A 26,091-nucleotide genomic window follows, 5' to 3' on the forward strand; every position below is an offset into this window, starting at 1 on the left:
GGTTTTTCAGGTTCAACACTTCTCTCAACCTCCTATCACTCTGGTTTCATTTTGAGTTTTGGCTTCAAACAAACCCATCAATTTAAAAACATCAAATTTTGATCATTTTCAGGTTGAAACAATGTGAAAATCATTTTCTTTGGGTTTAAATGGAAACCCTTACTTTTGCCTAGATTCATCCAACATTCAGCATGAGTTCTCTTGAAGCTTAACTTTGATTCTCCAAAAACTTGCAAAGAAAAATAAAAATCACAAATCTGGGGAAACTTTTCCATATCCTCTCTGTTTGAGCCAGGTTTTAAATCTTTATCTCCATTGACGTTTTGCCATTGACTTCAATGGACACAGGATTGCACCCAGAATTTGCAAAATCAGAAATCAGGCAAATTTCACCTGGTTGTAGGTTCTGCTGTGAAAGTTTCATATAACTTTGCTTCCTCTTCTCATACACAGCTCACATACCGATATTGCTGAGTAGAAATTTTCCAACAAAATAGATTTGTTAATGCTGGTTCATCAAACCTGTAATTTCTTGCAAAAATGAGTGGGATTAGACCAATTTTGCTGAATCGCAGGCCGGGTTCTGATGGACTGCCCTGGGGAGTTCTATTTCAATATAATTGAAATGGGAGAAGATCAGAACATGACTTTTATTTAACTTATTCAAAGTAGGTATTCTTTCATAGTTGTCTTGCTCAGCCTTGGAATAGCTGTAGTAATTAGTAACAAAGAATAGATTCTTGCTGATATCTATCATTCTATCCTCTGAATGTTTGGCATATTAAGCTATGTGTATTTAATTGGGAATAAGTTGACCGGGTGCCTTGTTAGTGTTCATGTGGAATGATTTTGAAATTATTAAATCCTTTTTATCTCAGAGGTGCTATGAAAACATTATGGTGATATATGAAAACAGTGTAAAGGAGCAGAGTATTGTTACTTTCAATAGTTTTGTGAGTGCCACTAGAGAACTCTTAAATGACTTTGAGACACCGTCCTATTCCTATAGACTGCAAGGAATAGACAATACCAATAATTCAGTCATGCGATGTTACAATCATCAGGTCTTAAAATGTGAACACACATTCATATTCTTTACTTGTTGTCCCTGTTGAAGGGCACTGGTTGGCCTTTTGTCTCCTCATATGACTAAATATATAAGAACAACAGAGTGGACAACATGTGATCTTCTGTTTCTCCTACCCTACATCTTGGTTCCTTTAGTACTGTTAAAATGTAGCCTGTATTAGCTTTGGGGGATATTACGGCTTGATTATTTCTTTTGAACTCTTAACAGAGTCTTAGAGAACTCATTGTACTTCTAAACTGCTGCCAAATCTGCTAAACTGCTGCCCCAATTAAAATTAGTCTGTTCTTTTGGACTTTTTGTTAAATAATTGCTTCTAATCTTTTTCTAAAAAACATATCTATATATCAAAACACTAGCAACATTTTATTCGAATTACAAATAATAGCGATTTTGAGCAAAACAGTTTGTGGATACAAACTATCTTTCATGATTTATTGTATTTATCAAAACAAACAGTTTTGAATATCTGGACTGAATTGTTTTTCAGGTTAATAAAATCCCTACACAATAATACTACATTAAGTTTAGATTTGTTGCTCTTGCAGTGAAGCTTACTCTCAATAAGGAAAAAGTAGAACGAAGCCTGTTCTGTAAAAACAAGAAAGAGGGAATTCAAAGTAAGTGATAGGGCAAGGTGAAACAGTGTGAAGAGACTGAGTTGGCAAGAGGAAAGTTTGAATGTGAATGGCTCAGGTTGCATACAAGTCATCAAAAATTTAATTTGAATACAACAGTGTTATTAACGGTTTTATAAATACAAAAAGTTATGAAACAATGTGGTGATTGCAAGCAATTTGTGAGAAGAGAAGAAAAAGGTGATTAACAGCAATTGGGAAAGGAGATTGTCCAGCTATACCGAAAGAAGGACAGGAGACACCTGATTGGATTTAATCAGGCCCTAACTTTATTATTAGATGTCTGGGACTACCTGGCAGATAACAGTGTACAGTGCAGATAAACCCTGTTTATTTTGTAATTACCCAGGTGAGGGGCTTTCACTAGTTCCTCCTCTTTTTCCATCCAGGTCCATCTGGAAAATCCATTGCTGGGATCTTATCTACTCCTCTCCCTCCCCCCCCCCCCCGTAGGAGGAGTAAGGTGGGCTATAAGAAAGGGGGGTTGGTTCCCTGCCGTTCCAACCATAGGAGCCCCAAACCCCACACCGTTCTATTTGTTTAACCAGCACCTCCTTTTTAAGCCCTTTACCTGGCCATTTATCTGGTCTCTGGATGCCTTCCCTGTGGAGTACTTGCGCTGGACATCCGCCACAAGGAGGTGCCAGCAATTAGCTCGGCTGCTTCCTCCCCCACACCTAGTCAGGGTCCCAGACATCTTCCAGTGGCCTTTGGTATAGCAGCCCAAAAACATGTTACCCCCCAAGTTTGATCGGTGAACTCCCCTTCCCCCCGCCAATGAACTTGGTTGCCATTTGCACTACACAGGGATCATCAAGGACTCCCGCAGCTGGATTGCCAATGTCACCTACTGCAACACCCTTCCCTTCCTGATGGGCCATATAGGTGACCAGCCTCCCAGATCCTCATATGCCATAGCTCCATAGCACCAGCAGCATCTATGTGAAAATCATTCTGGCTTCTGCATTTTCACCAGTAATAAAAATTCTAGAATTGGAACTAGTTAGAAATTCTCATCTATGTGAGTGATGCCATCTTCCAACGGCAGGTATGTGCTTGGAAGGAAAAGAGATGTTAAGGCTTACACGCTGTGACACAAATTCACTCACTAACTTCGTAACCCTGCGTGCAGTGGAAGTTTGGCCTGCCGTGTTGTCATACTAGACAAACATACTTTTATTGAGAGGGAGCTGTAATATGCCAGCCTTTGTGTTCATTCAATACCCAGGTATGCTAATGTAGTGGAAGGGCCCTCTGTTTTGTCATCTGCATGGTGTACCCCAAAATGTTTTGCCAGGCCACCTGGTTGATTGTAGTGTGAATGGAGCTACCTTGTGGATATGAAAGGTGATGTATTACTCGATATTCCCTTGGAGTGCTGTTGGGAATTGAACCCTGGGGGGACCCCTAGGTTCCCTATAGGCAATTGATTCATTTTTTTAACTTACATTGGTGCTATTCCTTGAAAAGGGGATCCAACAGGAAGAATGTGGCCTCCTTTGAAGACACCATACTTAAAAAGTCAGGGCTAATTCTCCTTCCCCATTACTTCTGTGCCTGGTGTATGTAAAGTGACATCAGTGAAGTAATCCCTGTTTTATACCAGTGCAAGTGAATCTGTTTCTCAGACTGAAGTGGGTATGTTTGCATCTTCTATTGAGCTGCTATCCCTTTCCTTCACTTTAGTGCAGTGCTTTTTCCTTCCGAACAAGGAACAATGAGTGAGGCTTTTTGGGGGTTTGTTTTTTAAGTAGCTTTCTTATTGTGTCTGGCATATTAAGGCTAAATTATATTTCCTTGTTGGCATGACGTGACTAGGAGCCTTAAGGGAAATTAAAGAGAAATTGTAGTAATTCCTTTGGACATGTAAAGGCCTGTTCCCATTGAAGTGAGTGACAAAATTCCCATTGACTTTAATGAGAGCGGGATCAAGTCGCTATTCAGATAAATATTTACCAAAAAAGGCTTAAATATTTAAAAATGCAATTTCAGAACATTTTTCTGAAATACCTGCCAGTTTTTCAGTATCTTTGTAATTGAGAGTACTTCCGATGTTTCAGTGACAGCTGTTGTTTTACTGATATTTCCCAGAAGGAAGTTGTTTAATGCTATAATTTGATACATAGGAAGTGCTACTTAGCACATTACTGATTCAGGAAGCCAGGAGATCTTCAGAGTTATTAGGTAAGGGTAGTTATTATTTTTTAAATTGAATAATGAAACTGGGGTTTGTACCAAATTCTCATGCAATTTGGACCATAACTAAGCAATTTGTCAATAACTAAGAATTTCCTGCTTTTATAATACTTTTATATGTGGAACAACATTTCCTGTGTCCTAAACTGCATTAGACTTCAAGATGGCAGCTTCTAGGTTAATTGTTCGCTCATTTAAAATATATAAAATATTCTTCACAAATAGATGTATTTTATTTCACATTGAAGTTTTTCCTCTAGGCTGGGAAAATTGTAACTTGAATGAATAAGTTAGAGAAATTGACAAAAGCTGCATTGCAGTAAAGGGGCATTGACCGGAAAGATTTCTTTTTCCTAAGCTGCTTGGACTGCACAAATGCATGTCATTTAATATATTCCTATAGAGTGATGTGCACTATTACTTACGTTTGGCTTTGACTGTTGTCTTGCATCCTCCAGGTCAATTCAGTTTGTAATACTTGTGCCACTAAAATCCCCTTTTAAGACTATGGGCTGAGGCTTACTGAGACTGACAGAAGCTGATCAATATGACTCCCCTAAGTAAGCTGAAGAGATAGTAAGTCAATAACGACTTGATGAATGATAATGGTGACCATGACCTTTCTGTCTTTTGCTCCATATGGAAGCATAGCTATCTGTATGCTTTTCTGTCAGAAAATGACACATGAGTTCGGATGGAAGACTGAAGCAAGCCATCTAATTTATTCAAAGTTGTTCATCTATATTATATATTTGAAAATTTCTGCTGTTACTAATTTAACTTCTGTTTTTATTTATATTCTGTAGTTTATTTTAGAGTTACAACTGCTGTACAACTTCATGACATGATAAGCAGTTTTCAGGTATCTAAAAGGGAGGAGGGAGAAAACTTGTTAATTTTAGCCTCTAAGGATAGAACAAGAAGCATGGGCTTAACTGCAGCAGGGGAGGTTTAGGTTGGACATTAGGAAAAAGTTTCTAACTGTGAGGGTGGTTAAACACTGGAATAAACTGCCTAGGTTAAACTGCCTATGGAGGTTGTGGAATCTCCATCTCTGGAGATATTTAAGAGTAAGTTAGATAAATGGCTATCAGGGATGGTCTAGAGAGTATTTGGTCCTGCCATGAGGTTAGGGGACTGTACTCGATGACCTCTCGAGGTCCCTTCCAGCCCTAGAATCTATGAATCTGAGTTACAACATAGCACACTTGGGTAACAGACAAATGTTTATATAATCCTGTGTACAGCTGGTGGGAAGACATTTTTCTATGGAATTTTAGGATTTGAGAATTCTTGATGATCACATGCTTTTGAAGTCAATGGGAAATCATTTTCGTTACTGGACAAAACCAGATACCACTATGTAAACTCTAGTCTAAACCTTTCCAATAAGAACAGTCAGATGTTACTTTTCCTGGTTGAAAACAAAATAAAATCCAGACAAACCAGGAATTCTAATGCCCAAATCAGAAAATTTGTTTTTATTTTGCAAGGTGTAATCAGGTGCAGACTCACCCAACAGCGCCTCCTGCTGGTCATCTCGGGAATTAGCTCACCAGTCATCAGAGCACCCTCTGCAGGCGAGGTGTCCCACCTGTCATTGGCCCCCGTGTCCCTCCCAGAACCCGGTGCCCTTGTCTTGCATGTTGTACCCCCTGGCAGTACCCCACTCTCTCTCGGTCTCCCCACCCAGGGGAGATCCCACCTCCTATCCCCATGTCACCTCAGTTATGGCTACTGCCAGTCACCGTCTAGCCCCCACGCCTTGAGGTGGACTGCAGTCTATCAGCCAATCATCACAGGCAACAAGGGGTTTGGACTGGCTGCCTTTACCCACCCTCAAGCTGCCCCTCTGCAACCCCAGTATCTATGTGGGCCTAGGACCAGGCCCTGCAGCCTGGGGAGTTGCTGGCCTAGGGCTTCCCCACCCCCAATGTCTTTCCCCAGCCCTGCCTCACTCTAGGTACCCAGGTGAATTCCCCAGCAGCCAGGCCTGTCTCTCTCTCCAGTCAGAGTGAGACTGCTGAGCTTCTGGCTGCCCTGGCCTTCTTATAATGCCTAGTTGCTCAGTTTGGGGCGCGGCCCTAGCTGCAGCCACTTCTGCCAGTCAACCGGGGTTTTGCTCCCTTCCACGGCCCCAGCCCTCTGCAGGGCTTTTTCAACCCCTTCAGGCCTGGAGCGGGTGTTCACCCCGCTACACAAGGGTTTATGAACACTGGTGTTCTAGCATACTCTCTCAGTTGATCCTTGCCAAATAGATTACTGACAGTTCACTTTTTGTTGTAACATTTAGTAGGGTTATGTGTGCAGTGTATTTCAAGAAGTTAGGCAAAGAGTCTGCAAAGGTGAATCATTAGTACTGCAGAGTCCCACTGACTTTAAAAGAATTCAGCATGCAAATAAGTATCTACACAGAGACCTTTTTGCTAGAGATGACAAAGTATCAAAATGTTCAGAAAAATTAGATCTTGTCTATATTTATTTGTATGTTCAGTCCTATAGATCAGATTTAATTTTATTTGCATAACCTACAAAAAAACACTTACTAGTAATATGTATCTCTGCCTGTAGACTATGTAGAATATTATTCATTTTTCATGAGGAGCAGCAGAAAACATGAATAAATTATGAATTACAGATTCATCCCTAAGAGTCCCTGAAGATAGCAATACTGTTTCTCAAAAGTTACAAACACCTCTTTTACTTAGCCACTGGGTTAAAGATTGCAGCACTTGTGTTTTACATATTTAATAACATCCCCATCTGGCTATGTAAGTAAAATAGTTTTCTTGTATTAGACTTTTTTTGGACCATTTAATTATATTGTCAATTCATCCTGTACGCTTAACATTAAACAGAATCCAGTAGTTTTTCTTAGGTACGGGGAATAGGCAGGATTCTGAAAATCATACAAACAAATGTATTTTTGTTTGACCTTCAAGAACTTTTTTGCTTGCATATTGATAATCATTAGCTCATTCAATACTCTTTAGTTTTTACATATTGGACTTTTATATAAGAGCCACTCTCCATTTTTAAAATGACACCATACCAGCCATCTTTTTTTCCTGTTTATATGCTTTTATTACATTTTAAAGCATTTTGTATTTTAAATTATTGTGCAGACCCCTGAGCAGCTTCACAAGAAAGAGACATTTAATAAGTAAACTCACAATTCCTGATCAAGCACAGTAGCAAATCCTTTGAAGACATCACAGGTAGCAAAAGGGAGTTTACAGCTCACCTCTTTAGGGGTGGAAATGTGTTCTTTTAAGCCACTTACCCTAGAATGCTAGGGTTCACTCGTTTCATTCTAAGTATTTGTATTGCATCATGATTTCCAAGTGCCAAATATAAATATAGCTGTGGTTATCTGGAGACCGAGATGGTGGGTAGGGGTGAGGTAGAAAGACACCAAAGGGTGGCTGAGGGGCAAGAGAATTCAAGGGAGAGAAGTTTAACAGGCATGGCTGAAGATAGCATGGTGCTACACACATTGAAGAGCCTTTCTGGTGGGAGGGAGCAGGATGGTGGATTTGGGAATAATGATTTTTAACCACCTCTCATCCAATGCCACATTTGGGAATCTAAGAGGGAGGAGTGGCATGACACAGGGATATGACCTACGGGTAGGATCGTTGTTCCGGGAGTATCCAAGGGGCCTCAGTATGTTCCGGGTTCCATGCAGATTAGCCAGGAATATGGCTAAGCAGAAGTCTCAGACCCAGTGGGAGGTCACCTTCTCTCCAATACTAAAGATAAGATATTGAGAGGTGAATAAATAGACATTTTGTGATGGCTCCACAGGGAAGCTATGACAGATAGTGGGTAGAGCAATTCCTGAAAAGAAGCAAGGTGTTCAAGTATATGAATATAATCAGGCAAGCATATAGTACATTTGGGGGTCGTGGCTTGGTTAAACTAAGTTGAGCTGGAGGTGCAACACAGGCTGGGATAATAAGAACATAAGAACATAAGAAAGGCCGTACCGGGTCAGACCAAAGGTCCATCTAGCCCAGTATCTGTCTACTGACAGTGGCCAATGCCAGGTGCCCCAGAGGGAGTGAACCTAACAGGCAATGATCAAGTGATCTCTCTCCTGCCATCCATCCCCATTCTCTGACAAACAGAGGCTAGGGACACCATTCTTACCCATCCTGGCTAATAGCCATTTATGGACTTAGCCTCCATGAATTTATCCAGTCCCCTTTTAAACATTGTTATAGCCCTAGCCTTCACAACCTCCTCGGGTAAGGAGTTCCACAAGTTGACTGTGCGCTGCGTGAAGAAGAACTTCCTTTTATTTGTTTTAAACCTGCTGCCAGGGATTTAGTGGGACAGTCACGTCCCGCATCAGATGCCCTGGATGGAGTGGATGACACCAGGGGAGCCAAGTGTTCACACTGAAAGCAGCTTATTTATCGTCGGCAAACTCACCACACTGATGCGCTGGATAAAATTTACTGGGCTTTTAATGAGATTGGGTCTTTTTTCAGAGCATCTGGAAATTTAAACATGCCTACAAGATGTACTTTGGATTTACAACTGGAAGAATAGTTGTCTTAACCCAGTATCAGAGGGATAATTGTGTTAGTCTGTATCCACAAAAACAATGAGGAGTCCGGTGGCACCTTCAAGACTAATAGATTTGAGCATAAGCTTTCGTCAGTAAAAAAAAAACACTTCAGATGCATCCGAAGAAGTGGGTTTTTTACCGATGAAAACTTATGCCCAAATAAATCTGTTAGTCCTGAAGGTGCCACCAAACTCCTCGTTGTTTTTGTATTAACCCTGAGGATCTCGAAAACCAATTTGGGTGGGGTGGGGAAACGGTGAGTCCTTAATGATACAGAAGAGGGATGAGGCAAGGATTTGCACCGTAAGGGCAAGGACTTATACAGTAAACAGGCTAAGCAAGTGGTGGTGTGGACTTGCAGGCACAGTATTGTATACTGGGCACACAGATGGAACCTCCAAGTCATTGGGCAGTTCAGATCTGGGCCTAGGGAGTGAGGCAATCCTGAGCTAGCATGGAATGAGGGGCTGATGCACCTTGCAAACTTTTTGGCAGAGCAAATATGGGTCACCTTGGTGTTTTTTATCCCCCCCCCTTTTTTTTTAAAGGGAGGAATCTGTGTATAACTGGGAGGCCAGCAGGGTTGTAAGGAGTCAGCCAAGCATTCTACTGGTGCCTCCTTGAGGCAGATGTCCAATGCAGGTTCCCTATATGGAAGGGTACAGTTATCTCACAAAATGAGTTGGAGAAGGATTTGAAGTAAAGCATCTCTTATGGAAACTGAGTAAGGAGGGTTTGAGGCTCCTATGTCTCATCAGCAAGGAGCTGACCCCCTTCTCACATCACTGTACAATTTGTGGCGGGGTATTCCCAGATATAAGTGAATAAAGTTGTGGACTAATTAAACTTCATCTGTCTTTCAGAGTGGGCAGATAATAGTATCTTGCTAAAAGGGTAACATGCAAACATGCATGTCTCTGCAATCCCCTCTCCCTTCTGATACTGAATTTTAAAATAACTTATAAGGATATATATATAGAAATAGAAACACTCGTTTTTTCCCCAAAATATTATTTTCATCAAAGTTTGGAGCCTAAAAAAAAAACAAAAAAAACTTTTTGAAGTGATAATTAGATAATTAGGTTTTTGGTTTTTTTTTCTCCTGCTGACGATAGCTCATCTCAATTGATTAGACTCTTTCTGTTGGTATGCATACTTCCACCTTTTCATGTTCTCTGTATGTATAAATATCTCCTGTCTGTGTGTTCCATTCTATGCATCCGAAGAAGTGAGCTGCAGCTCACGAAAGCTCATGCTAAAATAAATTTGTTAGTCTTTAAGGTGCCACAAGTACTCCTGTTCTTTTTGCGGATACAACACGGCTGCTACTCTGAAACCTGTTCTTAGTACATAGTACACCTTTTCAGACAGATGCACACTTAGACACCTGATTCTGCTATTGATGGAAGTAATGCGGTTGATTTCATTAGCAGCATGTGGGAAACCTAACCTTTAGGTCACTAGTGGTGTGTTCTACATTTGAACTTTAGGTACTCAACTATTCCCATCACTTAAGCAGCTGTAGTCAAATTCTGAAAGGCTGATGCCTAATTTGCACCTGCACAAAATGAACAGGTGCATAAATTCCTTTTCCACACTCAGGTTTTATACAATTTGCAGGCAGGATTGGTGTCTGCATGTTTTGTTGCAGGTCTAGTATAGGCTCCAACCTTTCAAAATGCAGCCCCAGCATGTCAAAATTGTACTTAGCTTGCACAATGATAGAGAAACAGAGAGAGCCAAATTCACAGGTAGCATAGTTGAAGGGGTATAAGGTGAATGTCAGCATTGACATTAGTTATATGTTCTGTGGGGGAGGAAGGAGGGTGATGTAGCATGAAAAGCAAACAAGAGTATACTACTGCCCTTTGCTAAATGGTGGCAGAGTTAGTTTCCTATTAAAGAGAAATTGGTGACAGTCTCTGGATATTTTTTAGTATACTTATCTTACTCAAAAATATACCATGTCCAGTACACCTTCAATAGAAATGGCTAAAATCCCAAGCCCACTCCTTTTTGAGTGCCCAACCAGGTAAAAGAGTAGTAAGTGAGAGAGAGAAGTGAAATTTTTCATCTGAAACATTTTTAGTTGAAAAATGCATATTTGATACTGAAATGTCAAATTTGTTTGTCAATTTTGATTTCAAAATTTTGAGTTTTCAATTTTAAACTGTTTAGACATTTTCTTTTGATTTAAAAAATAAAATTAAACATTAAAGGCTCAAAATGGGAGGAAAGCATTTCATTTTAGTTTGAATGAAACATTGTGTGCAATACAAAACAATGGTTTATTCAATGTTTTGGAGTTGCCAGTGAACTGAGAAATCCATTGTCTGTAAGCAGCAGATCAGGCGAATAATGTGCTGAATGACCAGCTGCATGTGATTATATGTGGGTCCGATGGACCTGGCCCTATATATTACATGTTTTCTATGGAGAATTTGTAGCCTTGAGACCACGTGCGCGCACGCACACACACACAAAATCAGCCATGGGTGAAACTCAGGGAGTTTACCACTAAAATGGGGAGGAGGAGAGGGAGAAGAATGTTCTGCTGCTGGCAAAGCATCCCCACCTCAGGAATGTCCCTAACGAGAGTTATAACCGCCAAGGTTTTAAAGGTGCTGGGAAATTAGGGAGGATACAGAAGGAGACTTAACAAATGGTATGCTAAGCTCTGACCAGCATTTTATACTGACCATCTGCACAAATAGAGAGAGTCACAACTATGTTACAGTTTAGACATGAAAGATAAAATGTAAAAAAAAAAACCTTGGACAGGAAAGAGGACACATAGGTGCCAGTGTGCAATTGGTTAAATGTTTTGTTATTTAGGAATGTGGGATAAAGTGATAAATTTACTAAATTTGAAGGAGGGAGCTAGTTTTACCTATATCATGTAAATGAAAAACAATGCTCTTTGGGAGCCATTTCCAGACTGCAGTTCAACATCAAGCTGTTGTAATTCTGACCCCTGCAGGACCATGACATTCAGAGGCATCTCTGGGAACCCCCAGATGATTGGATCCTGACTGGTCATCGGGTGAAATTTGTATATAGGGAGTGGTGAGCATAAGAGATTTGCTTGGTGTATATGTTCTATTTATCAGAGGGGTAGCCGTGTTAGTCTGGTTCTGTAGAAGCAGCAAAGAATCCTGTGGCACCTTATAGACTAACAGACGTTTTGCAGCATGAGCTTTCGTGGGTGAATACCCACTTCTTCGGATCACCCACGAAAGCTCATGCTGCAAAACGTCTGTTAGTCTATAAGGTGCCACAGGATTCTTTGCTGCTTCTATGTTCTATTTGTTTCCAATAAATAGATGTTTAGAGCACAGCTGTATAAGGCTCTTTCACTGGGAAAAGGACACACAGATCTGTAGAGCCCCGAGCCCTGTGGGTAAGAGATGGTATTTAAATTGACCAGGTTTCTCCCTGAGTCCTGTGGGAAAGGGTAAGATGCCTTACCCCCTGAGTCCTCAGTAAGGAAAAGAGCGGAGGGTTCCTAAATTGACTGGGCCAAGCCTTGAGCCCTCAGTTGGGTATAGACGGGGTGCCCTAAATTGAGTGGGTAACTTCACATTACATGCTGTCACACTGAGAATTCATGACATTCTTTGTAATAACAATAGCTGTAATGTAGCCCTTTTTATGCCTTTTTATTGGTTACTTTTCCTGCTTTTCTCTGTTTATTATTCACAGTATATGATTCTTTCTAGATACTTAAATGCCCCTTTCCCAATTAAAATACTATTTGAACTCCCTTTTGGTCAACTAAGTCACAAATCATGATTTCTATTCTCTGAATGGACGACTGACTTTTTTTTCAGATATGCAGTGTAATTAACAGCCCACAAGTTTGAGTCTTCAAATGAATACTCATTCATACTAAAATTTGATTATTTCAGGCTTTTCCTTTATTAAAAATAGTTAGTGGTAATACAAATACTCCTTTAATAGAAAATTATATGACTAAATGAATCCTAACCAGCCTCAATGATGGGATCTAAATTAGCTATTACCACTCAAGAAAGAGATCTTGGAGTCATTGTGGATAGTTCTCTGAAAACATTTGCTCAGAGTGCAATTATCAGAGGCGTAGCCATGTTGGTCTGTATCCACAAAAACAATGAGGAGTCCAGTGGCATCTGAAGAAGTGGGTTTTTTACCCACAAAAGCTTATGACCAAATAAATCTGTTAGTCTTTAAGGTGCCACCGGACTCCTCGTTGTTCCGGTGTGGAATGGCAGTCAAAAACACTATCAGAATGTTTGGAACTGTTAGAAAAGGGATAGATAATAAGACAATGTGGCAAACCCAGGACAAATGGCTACAAAGGGAGGGGTAGTAATTAGTCCCAGAGGGGTTAAAAGGCCTCTCCCTATCCATTGAGGAGAGAGAGCCATGGAGAAATAAGGTTCAGCTGGAACAGGGGTTACCAGGGAACTAATTAGGTTCAGCTGGCCCCAGTTGCTGGAGACCTTTTTAAACCCTCCCTGGCATGGAAGCGGGGGAGGGGGAGCAAGCAAGCAAGCAAGCAGCCAGCCAGCCAGCCAGCCAGCCAGCCGAGAAGCTGCCAGCAAGTAGGTGCAGCAGGACTCTGAACTCTTCCAACAAGGAAGACTGCACTCTGTCCCCAGAAGGGGAGAAAACCAGCACAAGGGACTGACTGAGGGAAGGATCAGCCAGACCCTGTGTGACCTGGAAGGACTTTGCTTTGCTTTGCTCTGCTCAAGCCTGTGTCTCCAAGGCAAAAAGTGACTGAGCCAGCTGAGGAGAAGCAGGTACTTTGCAACAACAGTAAATATCATGCCACTATATAAACCCATGATACAGCCACACAGTGAATACTGCATGCAGTTTTGGTCACCCTCCTTCCTGCCCCCCCCCCCATATTAGCATTGGATACAGAGAAGGGCAACAAAAATGATTAAGGGTATGGAACAGCTGCTGTATGAAGAGAGATTAAAAAGACTGGGACTTGTCAGCTTGGAAAAGAGACCATTAAGAGGGGATATGATAGAGGTCTATAAAATCATTGGTGTAGAAAGTGAATAAAGAAGTGTTTACTTCTTCACGTGACATAAGAATCAGGGGTCACCCAATAAAATTAATAGCTAGCAGGTTTAAAAGAAATGAAAGGCAGTACTTCTCCACACAATGCAGTCAACCTGTGGAAATCATTGCCAGGGATGTTGTGAAGGCCAGCACTATAACAAGGTTCAACAAATAATTAGATAAATTAATGGAAAATAAGGCCATCAATGGCCATTAGACAAGATGGTCAGGGATGCAACCCCATGCTCTGGGTATCCCTAGCCTCTGATTGCCAGAAGCTGGGAGTGGGTGACAGGATGGATTATTCAATGATTGTCTGACTGTTCTATTCATTCTCTCTGAAGCACCTGACATTGGCCATTGTTGGAAGATTGGATACTGGGCTAGATGGACCTAGTATGGCCATTCATATGTTCTTAAGTAAATTCTGCTTTTTTTAAGACTCTGATCCAGCAAACTACTTACGTAGTTAATACTTAACTTTTGGCATATGATTAGTCCCATTGACATATGCTAAGCTTATCCTTAAGTGCTTGTGCTTTGTTCTATTAGGGCCTAATCTGTGAATATGTATGAATATGTGGGTTATTTTAATTATCCTAATCTCTTTAATAATTAGGAGGGATACTTATTACCCTCTGAATAACTACTACAATTGTTTAAAATATCATTCTCAAAATTTGGTTTTAAGCACACAGTACACCCTAGCTACATATTCGTTATTCCTATTGTGGTAAAATGTAAATAAAAAACATAAATTTTCATTCGTAAATTTCAAAAAAAGATAAATACAAGCTAGTAATGAGTTTAGTCTTATGTACCTGATGCTGTATTACTTCTGCTGAATCCATCACACTCAGTTGGCTCTCACTGACACATATCTCTAGTCAGTTACCTGGCAACGTTGACACATTAGGTATTAGCTGCCATTTGTGTCATTTTCTCACCTTTTAAAAAAAACCTTAGAAAATTATCACAATCCTAAATTGGGCTTTCAATACATTGACACACATTCTTTTTCAGTTGACTAATTCTGTCAAGGCCTACACAATTAGCAAATGTTCAGAACAGATAAATATACACCTGATAAGTTTATAAATGAGTGTATTTGGGGCATTATAGTCTAGAAGGAAAAAGAAAATTACACTAACAATGTTCCCAGTGTCCAATACTGTTGTTGTTCATTTTAGGATGGCCTTTGATATAAGTTTTCACCTCCACCACACTCTCTTGTGTGCTCATACTGGACGAGAGGGAAAGGGGGGAATCTACAAGTGATTCCTCATCACGTATGCCTGAAATACGGAAAATGTATTCAAACAAATTTGAAGGCCCTCCTTATGAGTTACATTTTTTTCTTCAAATATGCAACCAAGCTGGATATTGAACAAGGGTAGATATTTTTGTTTTTGTTTGTGTGTGTGTGTCGGGATTGAGGATGAGGGGTTGAAGATACTATGAATGCAGTGCTCATGAAACACGAGTAGATTCACATTAAGGGTGTTCTAAGTCCTCTGTCTGTCCACAGGACAGATAAAACACAGTCAGCCTTTTCTGGATGGTCTACCTCTATGTGAGAGAGGATACATCATTCTCTTTGCCATAGTGGTAAGTGGCAAACCTGACCATCCCGTGACCCATACAGTCCCCCAAAAGGTGTCTATTAAGAAAAGCAGAAGTCATCTACCAAATCAAAATAAGAGATGTCTATTCAGTTCAGTAACAAAACACATTTTGGAAATGTTCTGATATGCAGCAATGCACACTTGGCTTTCATTACAGCCTCTTGTTCCACCACAATGCATTTCATATCCATATGCAGTTATATTCTCGCACAATGTAATACAGTGTTCCTTTCCCCACCTCTGTAGAATGTGAAGCACACTTTGCAAAAAGTGATACAAATGACATCATAACTGTAGTTTGTTTAACTATGCTGTCATTTTTACAGTGCTGATATAGGTAAAGCTGTGAACATCCTCCATAGTAATTCTAACCTATTGTATTTAACACCTCTTGAATGAGACTCTGTGCTGTTCCTCAGAGGGTATGTCTACACTGCATGGCTGGTCTGTGCCAACTGACTTGGGCTCATGGGACTTGGTCTAAGAGGCTGTTTAATTGTGGTGTGAACTTTTAGGGCCCAGGTTCTAGGACTCAGCAAGGTAGGAGGGTCCCAGATCTCAGGCTGCAGCCGTGGCCTGAATGTCTATACCACAATTAAAAACCCTCTTTAGCCTTAGCAGCTGGAATGGGCCAGCAATGAGTTTTTATCTGCAGTGTAGACATATCCTAAGAGGCCTTCAGGCTAAAGCATTATATGAAATCTCCGCAGTGCGGAATGGTCCAGCCTTGCCTCCTAAATGCCCCTACCACTCCCTATACCAGGGCTTGTGAAGGGTTCCTCAGAAGGCAGACTTCCAGCGTCTTCCAGACTTCCATTTAGCGTCCCTTTATGCCATTCTGGCCCTTTTTAACTGGCATGCCGGGTAGGAGCAGTGGTGTGACTTTTAACCTTTATTTCTTCAGGTTTGTTCTTCCTAATCCCATGGAATCTGCAGAAGATAGTGTTTCCTGACTGGAAATACTGTTTGAACTGAGGTAGCTACTGCTAGAACATAAATACTCTTTAGTTACTTCTTAATACTTTCCCCATCTAATTATCTCATGAGGTTAGTAGAATATATTGTGATTGCCTACTGCCTCCCCTGTGACAATGTCGTCATTCCTTTCAAGCTGAACAAAACCTATTGATTTTTCAATAGTGTTACTCCAGATTACCCAAACTGGTAAGAGAAGAGTCAAACCCAAAGCAAACTGATTTGAGGGAGGATCTGGGTGAGTGCAGGGAGCGAGGGTAAGAGTAGCTGTGTTGTCAACTCTAATGGTTTTATAGAAAGTTTCAAGATACTTGTTTTAGCTTTTACAGTCATATGATTTTGTGAGACTCTCTACTTTCATCAATAATAATAATAAATTAATTAAATGTTTCTAGTCCTCATGGTTGTGGAGAAAAGCCTGAACATATGAGCTGAATTTACAATAAGGGCTCAAAATCAGAAGAGAAATAAATACATTTGTTTTTTTAAATTTATTTTATTTTACATATCTCAAGATATTTAAGCCAACCTCTTGATTTTTTTTTTTGAATGCCCAGATTGGCAATACTGGGGCAGAAATATATGACAACCGAGATGTATGCAAGGCCTGGAAGGTGAGTATGAGCCTTACTTTGAAGCCAAAGGGAGGCCAGTCAATAGATACAAAAAGGGGAATAATGTGACTTGCATGGATATGGTTTTGAAAGGTAGGGATGGAGGGGAAAAGATAGATTTCGAAGATGTTACAGAGGAAGAACTAGTAGGATTTGATGATAGCATGGGTGAAGTATGAAGAAGGGAAGAGAGTCAGCACAACAGAGCACAAAGCTGTGAGCCTGGGTGGCAGAGAGGATAGCTAAATTGCCAAAAATCAAGAGAGGAAGAGGGGAAAGAGGACTTCATTTTTTCCCCATTTTTGAGGTTTGTTCTGGCAGTGGGGCTTATGGAAAAATGTCTGGATGGTTGGTTGGTTTAATTATGTGCTGAGTTTTTATTTTCATTTATCTCAGGTAGCACCAAATAATCAGATGAATGATCAGATAAACTATAAAGGTTCTGATTCTGCCACTGTCACACATGTTAAATAATACTTGATGCTGGGAGCAGTCTCATCTCTGAAATCAGTGGAACTATTTGGAGAATAAGGCACTATTCAGTGTGAGCAAGCGTTGGTAGAATCATGTCTCAAAGTCCCAAATTTCTCATTTATTTAAATAAATCAGACTCTTAGATTCCTCTAGGATTTACGAAAGTCCCTAAGTATCTTCCAGAGTTTTTTTCTCCTGATAAGAAGTGCTATCAATGTGTAGAACAGAATGATATAGTAATCAGATATTTTTTGCTTTTAGTTTTAATGGGTTGTTTTCATCTTGTTTTGTAACATAAAATGTCACTGTATATAAATTATAAGTTTAAATTAAAACATCAGTCAACATCCTTGCAAATATCTCTTCCTAATTACATCTCTAAATATTTTAAATGGAGTAACAATTTTTAAATCCATATTTTAGAATAAATTAAATTTAGCTTTGACCAGATGGATGATAGATACAGTATGCTTTGCACATTGCTTTTGTTTTATTTAACTAAACCATTCACAGGAAACAATCAAATCTGTCGATTTTCTTCCAAATTAAGCCATCTGCCATATCTTTACACTGATGAAATAGAAATACAGAATTTCAAATGTAGTAATAAATAATCAGAGGTGGCTGCATTTCCATGATAGTTTAAATAATTCTATGCATAAAGAGACAAGGTAGCTGAGGCAACATCTTCTATTGGACCCACTTCTGTGAAAGAGACAAGTTTTTGAGCTGCAGAGAGCTCTTCTTCAGGTCCTCTGTGCATAGACAAGACAAAGGAGGTACTTTGGTTTTGGCAAAATCTCAGTAGCCATGGCTTGGTTTTTTGCAATCTTTGGATCTGGATTCATGGTGTATGCCAATATGGAGCACCTTATGCTTTTCAAGCTCACACAGTGTATTTTAAACTCAAACTAAAATCATTTCCTTTAAAGGAACTCTTCATCTTCTCATTTTCTAACCAACCGTCTAAAACATTCAATAAAACACAAATATGATAAGAAATAGAAGTCTTTACTTCTCACTATGGGTCTGATCCAACTCCCATTTCGTGGTAAGTGGATTGGGCATCATATATGGGAATTAATGGAACTTTTTAATGTCATTGCTTACTTGGCAACAGGGACAGAATGCTCTCTTTAGTGCTCAGTCTTTTGCTACTGAGGTGTAGGTGCTCACATCTGATCAGCCATGATACCAGCCTCCGTTGCCTCCTTGTTAAATTTTCAGACACCTTCATCTTTCTTCCATGCTGCCACACATACTTAAGAGCACAGTTGCCAACTTTCACACAGTAAATTAGCACCCCAACTTTTACAATAAGCCAATAATTAAGCTAATTCCATTTCAGAACAAGGCCAAAACAAGCCAATCCCTAAGAACCCCAACACTATATGTGACTAGATCCCCCCCCAGCGTGCAGTCTGGGACAGTGGTGGGGCTGCTGTGCACCCTTGACTCTCCCCCCCTTGCCCCTGCTTGCTACAACAAGCTACAAGCCAAACAAGCAACAAGTTACAAGCCAAAAACTAGCCAACAAGCAACTCACAAGCCAATTAAGCCCAAAACAAGCCCAATTTCTGCATTTTTTCCACGGGTTTGGCATGTCTGCTTAGGAGGTGTTGGCTGTTAGACGTTTGCAAAGCCACCTAATTATCTACCTTCAGATCCCTCCTCGGAATTGTCTTTTGCTCTGACGACTAAAAGAAAAACACTTCACAGTGGCTAAACTGGTAGTGTGCAGAGATCCCTGCCTACTTGGCTGACTAATAATTGTCTCATTGTTTACTTATCTTCCCCCCTTCCATCTATATCCGTCTGTTGTCTCTTGTCTTATACTTTATTGTGAAATCCTTGGGGCAGAGAATGCCTTCTTTTCCTGTGTCTGTACAGCACCTAGCATAATGGGGTCCTGGTCCATGACTGAGGCTCTTAGGTGCTACAATAATCCAAATAATTAGTAATAAGTGAACAAAGTGTTGCTGTATGGATTAATAAAAAATTACCTCTGGTTTATGCATTTTCTGGCAGTTTATGTTCATCCAGAATGGCTGAGCATCATGAAGGGTGTTGGTGAATAGGCAGGTGGAGGGTATTCACATTGACTGGCATCCAAACTGATTTATTTATTACAAAGTTGAAAATTAGTTTTCCTATTGATTAGTTCCCTTTGATTCCATTGTGGTGGTATTGCAGTTGATGGAGATGTCCTCCTCTTAAAAAGCACTATGTACACACATGTCCTATGCAAAGAGACTCATTATGGCTATTCAAGAATATTGTTTTAAAAACCTGCATCTACGTAAGGAGTAAGCATCTTCCACTTCCAACTGATGAGGATGGAAGTTATTAATCCAAATATGTAGATGAATAGGAAAAGAAACAAACTCAGTTTTATGAGAGTTGCTGACTCCAGTGAGAATTCTTTGGCCAGTTGTCTGGCTGATGGGACTCTCCTACATCCTCAGGGTCTAACTGATTGCCATATTTGGGGTCAAGAAGAAATTTCCCCCAGGTCATATTGGCAGAAACCCTGGGGCAGCATGGGGCATAGGTTGTTTGCTGGTGTGAACTAAAGTAAATGGTGGATTATCTGTAATATAATCCTTTAAATCCAGATTCTAGGATTTCTGTAACTCAGCCAGAGGCTATGGCCTATTACAGGAGTGTGTGGGTGAAGTTCTGTGGCCTGCGATGTGCAAGAGGTCTGACGAGGTGTTCATGATGATCCCTTCTGACCTTAAAGTCTGAGTAACTATTCTCAGGCTGATGCTTTATGTGATGTTGGTTTCTCGGTCAACCTTGCCACTACAATATGTTTGTTCAATTACTGAGCAGTGTTTTGTGGTCTCAAAAATAACAAAGCATACTATTTTAACGTTAAAAGAAAGGAAGAACGCATTTATAATATATGTTAATCAGGGCCAGCTCCAGCTTTTTTGCCGCCCCAAGCAGCGAGGAAAAAAAAAGAGGAAAAAGGAAAACCCAACTGAGCTGCCGCTAAAGAGGACGAGAGGGAGTGAAGGACTTGCTGCCGAATTGCCGCCGAAGACTGAAGTGGAGTTAAGGTGCTGCTGAATTCTCACCGCAGACCAGACGTGCTGCCCCAATAATAAATGGACTGCCATCCCTATCTATTGTCCACCCCAGGCACCTGCTTCCTTCACTGATGCCTGGAGCCGGTCCTGATGTTAATAATTTTATTGTCTTATAAAGTGGTTAATGATTCAAGAATGGTTTTTCTCCTTTGAGTAAACTGCCAATGCAAAGAAGGTGTTTGTCTAATGTTAACAACTCTAAAAGGTGTTAGGTCACAAATCTTTCAAAGATTTATATGGAGTGGAAGGAGATGGTATGTTTGGTTTTTTTACTTGGACATTCAAAGGAAGTCTAGAAAACACTTTGGAGACAAAGTTGTAAATTGGATGGAAGTTTACATCCTTTTAGAGTCAAATTATGCTTGTGGATATTCACACAAATCCCATGAACTTCAATGAGGAGTATGCAAATGTATACATTGATTTTTAAACTATAGCATTATCCTGCAAAGATCTATGAACATGTCATTGTACTCATGTAACTAATCCCATTGAAGTTTACACTATAACATGCTGTGATGGGGTGTACAAGCCCCACAGTGGGCAACAAGCGGGGCAAGGAATCATTTTGGGCCCAGTCAGCCCTGCCCCACCATACCTGCAGCAAATGCTCCACCAGATGGAAGAATTATAAAAGACAGAAAAACAGGTCATTTGGCAGCAGACCTGGAGGAGAGCAGACCTGCAGCTCATGCTTCCAGCAGTGCAGAGGGAAGGCTGGAATCTCCAAGGTGCCTATTTTCGTCAGGGAAGACCCTTTGGGACAAATGGAAATATTCCCCTCTCCCCCACATATGGACCCTGGACATTGGTAATCTCTTTTTACTTTCTTGATTTGGACTGCCCCAGTGGGGAAAAGCCTTGGACTAAGCTAGGGTAGGGATGGAGATAGGAAGTGTCCCAGGAAGGGCCAGATCACTGGTAGCTCCAAAAGGCCTTCTGTCTGAGCCCGGTGAAGTGGGAAGGGCCCAGGATCCCCTACCACCAACCCCCTGTGGGTGACTGGTTGCGGTCCTGAGCAGTAGGCCACTCTTTCCAACCAACCTCCGAGTGTGGACCATTACACATGCATATTAATAATTGCAGGATTGGTGCCTAAATCTCAGATTCTTTAAATTACCATATATACTCATTCATAAACCGAATATTTTTGGTAAAAAAGTGACGCATCAAAGAGCGGGGGTCAGCTTATAAATGGGTCTACACCAAAATCTGATTATTTTAAACTCTAAGAAATCATTGAATTGAATATTTAATACATTGTCATTTTGTTTACCTGGAGCATCTGCAAGCACGGAGCCCCTCAGCTCCCATTGGCTGGGAACGGCAAACCACGGACACTGGGAGCTGAGGGGCTCCGTGCCTGTGAACGCTCCTGCTAGTGGCTTACCCTAATGAGCCAGGAGCCAAAGTTTGCCAACCCCTGAAATATAGGGTCGGCTTATGAAAGGGTCATACAGTTTTTGCTATTTTTACCTAACCATCTTGGGGGGGGTCAGCTTATAAACAAACAAGCTAATGAATGAGTATATACGGTACCTTGTCTCGGTGGGGAATTTACATGAATCAACAGAAATCCTTTTTTACTACTTGCTTAAAAATGTTTTAATATAGCTTAACAACATTAATTTCTACACATTAGAATCATATTGAAAGAACCTTATATGGACTCAACTGCAATTGATTTTAATCATATTAATTATATAAAGCATTCTATATATCTGAATTGGGACTGGCATACAATTCATGGAAGACTAATAAGCTTACATGTTTAAAAAAAGATTGGTTGCTTGAATGATACTGTGTACATAGCTTGCAAAATATTTGTAATTCGTAGTATATCCAAGAATTGATCTTAAACTGTTTTTGGGAACTAAGACCCAGATTTGTAAAAGTATTTAGGTGTTACTCAACTCAGGCTTGCAAGGGCTAACTGACTTGCAATGCTGAGGGGAGAAATGCCTAAATATCTCTAAAAATCTGCCCCTACCTCGCCAAATCCCAGGATGCTGTCGGACTCGGCAGGCCTCTTCCTAGGGTGGAGTGTGGCTACAGAGAGGTAAAGGAAGATTTGTACATCTCATCACAGTGCTCTACGCCCTACCTGTCATTTGATTAAGAGGATTCCATTAAACTTTCTGTCAACCTGCATAACTCCCCTGTGCAAAGCCTGCTTAAATACTGAGAGTTTAAAATTCTATCTAACTCAAGTGTAAAAAAGCCATTCAAAAACATGTCTCCCTTTTTCTTTTGTATTTAGAGTCTTCTCATTTCAAGGAACAATACACCAACTTGGTTTTGGTCTTCTTTAATAATGAGACTCCTAGGATGCAAAGCTAAAGCGGCCCTTGGGTTGCACTAATTTACACCTAAACAGAAATTTGCACAGCCAGAGAATACAAGGAGCAGAAAAGGTAGCTTAAAGCCCTTGCCCTCTCCTCCATCAGTGCCTCAGGAATTAAGTAAATGAGAATTATGTCCCTAATCCTGTAGTGGATTTTAATGGGATTTGTTATGCAATATCAGACCCGCGATTTGTAGGGCAGCATGCGGCATGCTTCTGCTTCAAATATCCATTCTTGGAGGAGGAGCAGGCAAAGACCACAAAACAATGAATAATGCCGCAGTGATATCAATAAACAAGATTTTTAAAATTCTAATCAGATATTAATAGTTCATGATGTAAGGAAATGTTTTGAATTATCACATCCCAAAACCTTGTGGGCATGAAAGGTTGCTACATTTCAGTTACCGCACATTAAAAAACTGTTACAGATTTTCCTTTCTAGCAAATCTGAGTCCTGCATAAGAATTGCTAAATTCCTGCAGAGTATTGACCCTCTTGGTACTTTCATAATTTTTACCACTTCTACTTTGGAACAGAAGTCCTCCTGTGGAAATCTGTGAAGCTAATTATTTAATGATTTACTATTAGAAATAAAGACATGCAGTGTAATAATGGGTATTTTGGAATTTATTTTAAGGCAGTAATTTTAGCTCCAAAGAGAAAATTATAAAATGAAAAATATGATAATCAGCTTACTCCAATAACCATCTCTAAGCTCTGCCAAAGATCTGCTCCCTTCAGAATATTAAAGAGAACTTGGAATTAATAGAAAATAGTCATGGTTCATACAAACCACTTTTTTTTTTTTTTGAAGGTCAGTGACTGCAATTCAAACAATAATGAACTCCAGGGGTGGTTTTATCAATATAACTTGTGATGAATGACTTCAGCAAAACAAAACGGAGTTTGGATTATAATATTCCTGTTGTGCCTTATGGCCACTGAAACATTTACAAGTATTTAGTTTTAAAGTTGGCTATATTAAATATATTTAGATTTTTTTCAATCCTGAGTTTCATAATGGAAATCAGTTATTATTCCCTGTCATCACACTAATAGACTGAGTCAGCTGCAAGACAAATGATCTGATAGGCAGTGGCAAGAAGAGAAATGGAAGAAGGTAAAGATGCAAATGGGGGTACAGGGAATCCTAAATATCCAAAATGGTTTCCACCCCCAAGTAGAAAATTTTACCTATTCTAGTTACTGAGGGTGGCAGTGACAAAGGAGGACTTAGGCTGAGCACTGCAATGCTTAAACTTTTAGGACCCTGCCATCAAGTGGAATTCATCCATCTCTCTATAAATATGTGGGGATAGAAATGGGATTCACAAGAGCCAGCACTCTGAGTGGGGACTCACCTAATAACTCTATTTTAGGTTCAAGCCCTATAAGTTGTCAAGTTTCAGTTGTTTGTTGTGTGTCTCTCCGTTGCTTTATTGTCTTCATCAAGCTTTCTAAAGCTTTTTTTCAAACGTTAAAACTTATTTTGAATTCATTCTTTGTGAAATCTTTCTGCTGCGTTGTTCTCGATAGATCAGTATGTTTTAATAAAGCCTCTTTTTGTGTTTTTCCCCTTTTCTTTTTTGGCAAATATTTGGAATATGCTAACTTATTTTTCCTTTTGCTGCCCCCTCCCCTCCAATGCAATGCTGCAAAAAGCAAAAATTCACCATTTGGCTAAAAAAAAAAAGGTAATAAAACTAATCACTTTTACATTTACTAAACTATCAAAATCAATACAGCAGACAGAGTTCACACAGAATAAATGACATAAAAAACAGCCCTACGATGTCAGACGATTGGTCCATCTAGTCCAGTATCCTGTTTTCTGAGAGTGGCCAATGTTGGATGCTTCAAAGGGAATAAATAGAACTGGGCAATGTCAAGTGATCCATCTTCTGTTGTCCAGTTCCAACATCTGGCAATCAGAGGCTTAGGGACACCCAGAGCTGGTGGTTGCATATAGTAATTGATGGACCTATCCTCCATGAGCATATCTAATTTGTTTGTGAACCCAGTTATGTTTTTGGCCTTCACACCATCTCCTGACAACAAGTTCTACTGATTGACTGTGAATTGTATGAAGAAGTACTTCCTTTCTGTTTTAAACCTGCTACCTATTCATTTCACCATGTGACTCCCATTCTTATGTTCAGTGAAGGGGTAAAAAAAGAGTCCTACAAAAAGTGGAAACTAGGTCAAATTACAAAGGATGAATATAAACAATGAAACCATGTAGAGACAAAATTAGAAAGGCCAAGGCACAAAAAGAGATTAAACTAACTAGAGACGTAAAAAGTTACAAGAAAACATTCTACAAATACAGTAGAAGCAAGAGCAAGACCAAAGACAGGGTAGGTCTATTACTCAATAAGGAGGGGAAAACAATAACTGACAATGTGGAAATGACAGAAGTGCTAAATGACTTTTTGTTTGTTTTCACCAAAAAGTTTAGCAGCAATTGACATCTAACTTAATGAACACCAATGAAAATGAGACAGGATCAGAAGCTAAAATAGGGAAAGAACAAGTTAAAAGATACTTAGACAAGTTAGATGTTTTCTAGTCAAGAAGGCCTGATGAAATACACCCTAGAGTACTCAAGGAGCTGACTGAGGAGGTATCTGAGCCACTAGTAATTATCTTTGAAAAGTCATGAAAAATGGGAGAGATTCCAGAGAATTGGAAAAATGTCATTATATTTGCCCATCTATAAAAAGGGGAAATAAGGACAACCTAGGGAATTACAGACCAGTCAGCTTAACTTCAGTACCCAGAAAGACAGTGGAGTAAATAATTAAGCAATCAGTTTGCAGACACCTAGAAAATAATAAGGAGATAAGTAATAGCGTGCATTTGTCAAGAACAAATCATGTCAAACCAACCTAATAGATTTATTTGACAAGGTAAGAAGCCTTGTGGATAGAGGGAAACTGGTATATGTGGTATATCTTGACTGTCTCAAATGATCTTCTCATAAACAAATGGGAAATACCGTTACCCGGAGTTCTTTCAACCCAAAGCTCTTGGTAACTTTTACTCTGTTCGAGGTGGTGTCAGGAAATAAGTAAGGGGAGACACAGGCCATCTGACTGATAGATGGGTGGCACAAACAGGACAACACAAGAGTGCTTTCATTTAAAGCTAAACTTTACTTAGTCTCAAGCACTTATACATGTCCGCAACAAGTTAGTAAAACACCCCCAACCCTTAATAATTACCAAAGCTGAGTGTGGCTCTCGAGTGACACAGCAGCAGGCTTCTGGTGGCCAAATCTTCCATCTGCCGGTGGGGACATCAAGATGTATCCAGAGGGAGAGTCCATAAAGAGTTCAACTAACTTTTTCCCCTTATTTATACATTAGTAATAGAATGACATGCCCCTTAAAGAAAACTGGTTAAC

General features: G+C 40.0%; 1 long non-coding RNA gene across 3 annotated transcripts; it reads left to right on the top strand.

Moving 5' to 3' along the window:
• The first annotated feature begins 2,744 nt into the window (after positions 1-2,744).
• Positions 2,745-20,381, top strand: LOC123371598. Of its 3 annotated transcripts, none has more exons than XR_006579864.1 (5): positions 2,745-2,773; positions 3,852-3,909; positions 16,085-16,156; positions 16,713-16,769; positions 20,163-20,381. It is a non-coding gene; the product is annotated as an uncharacterized LOC123371598 (long non-coding RNA). The 3 variants fall into 3 exon arrangements; XR_006579863.1 differs by having other exon boundaries at positions 2,761-2,953; XR_006579865.1 differs by lacking the exon at positions 3,852-3,909 and having other exon boundaries at positions 2,756-2,773.
• Positions 20,382-26,091: the final 5,710 nt, after the last annotated feature.

This window comes from Mauremys mutica, chromosome 5, assembly GCF_020497125.1.
Source record: "Mauremys mutica isolate MM-2020 ecotype Southern chromosome 5, ASM2049712v1, whole genome shotgun sequence".
Taxonomy (NCBI): Eukaryota; Metazoa; Chordata; order Testudines; family Geoemydidae; genus Mauremys; species Mauremys mutica.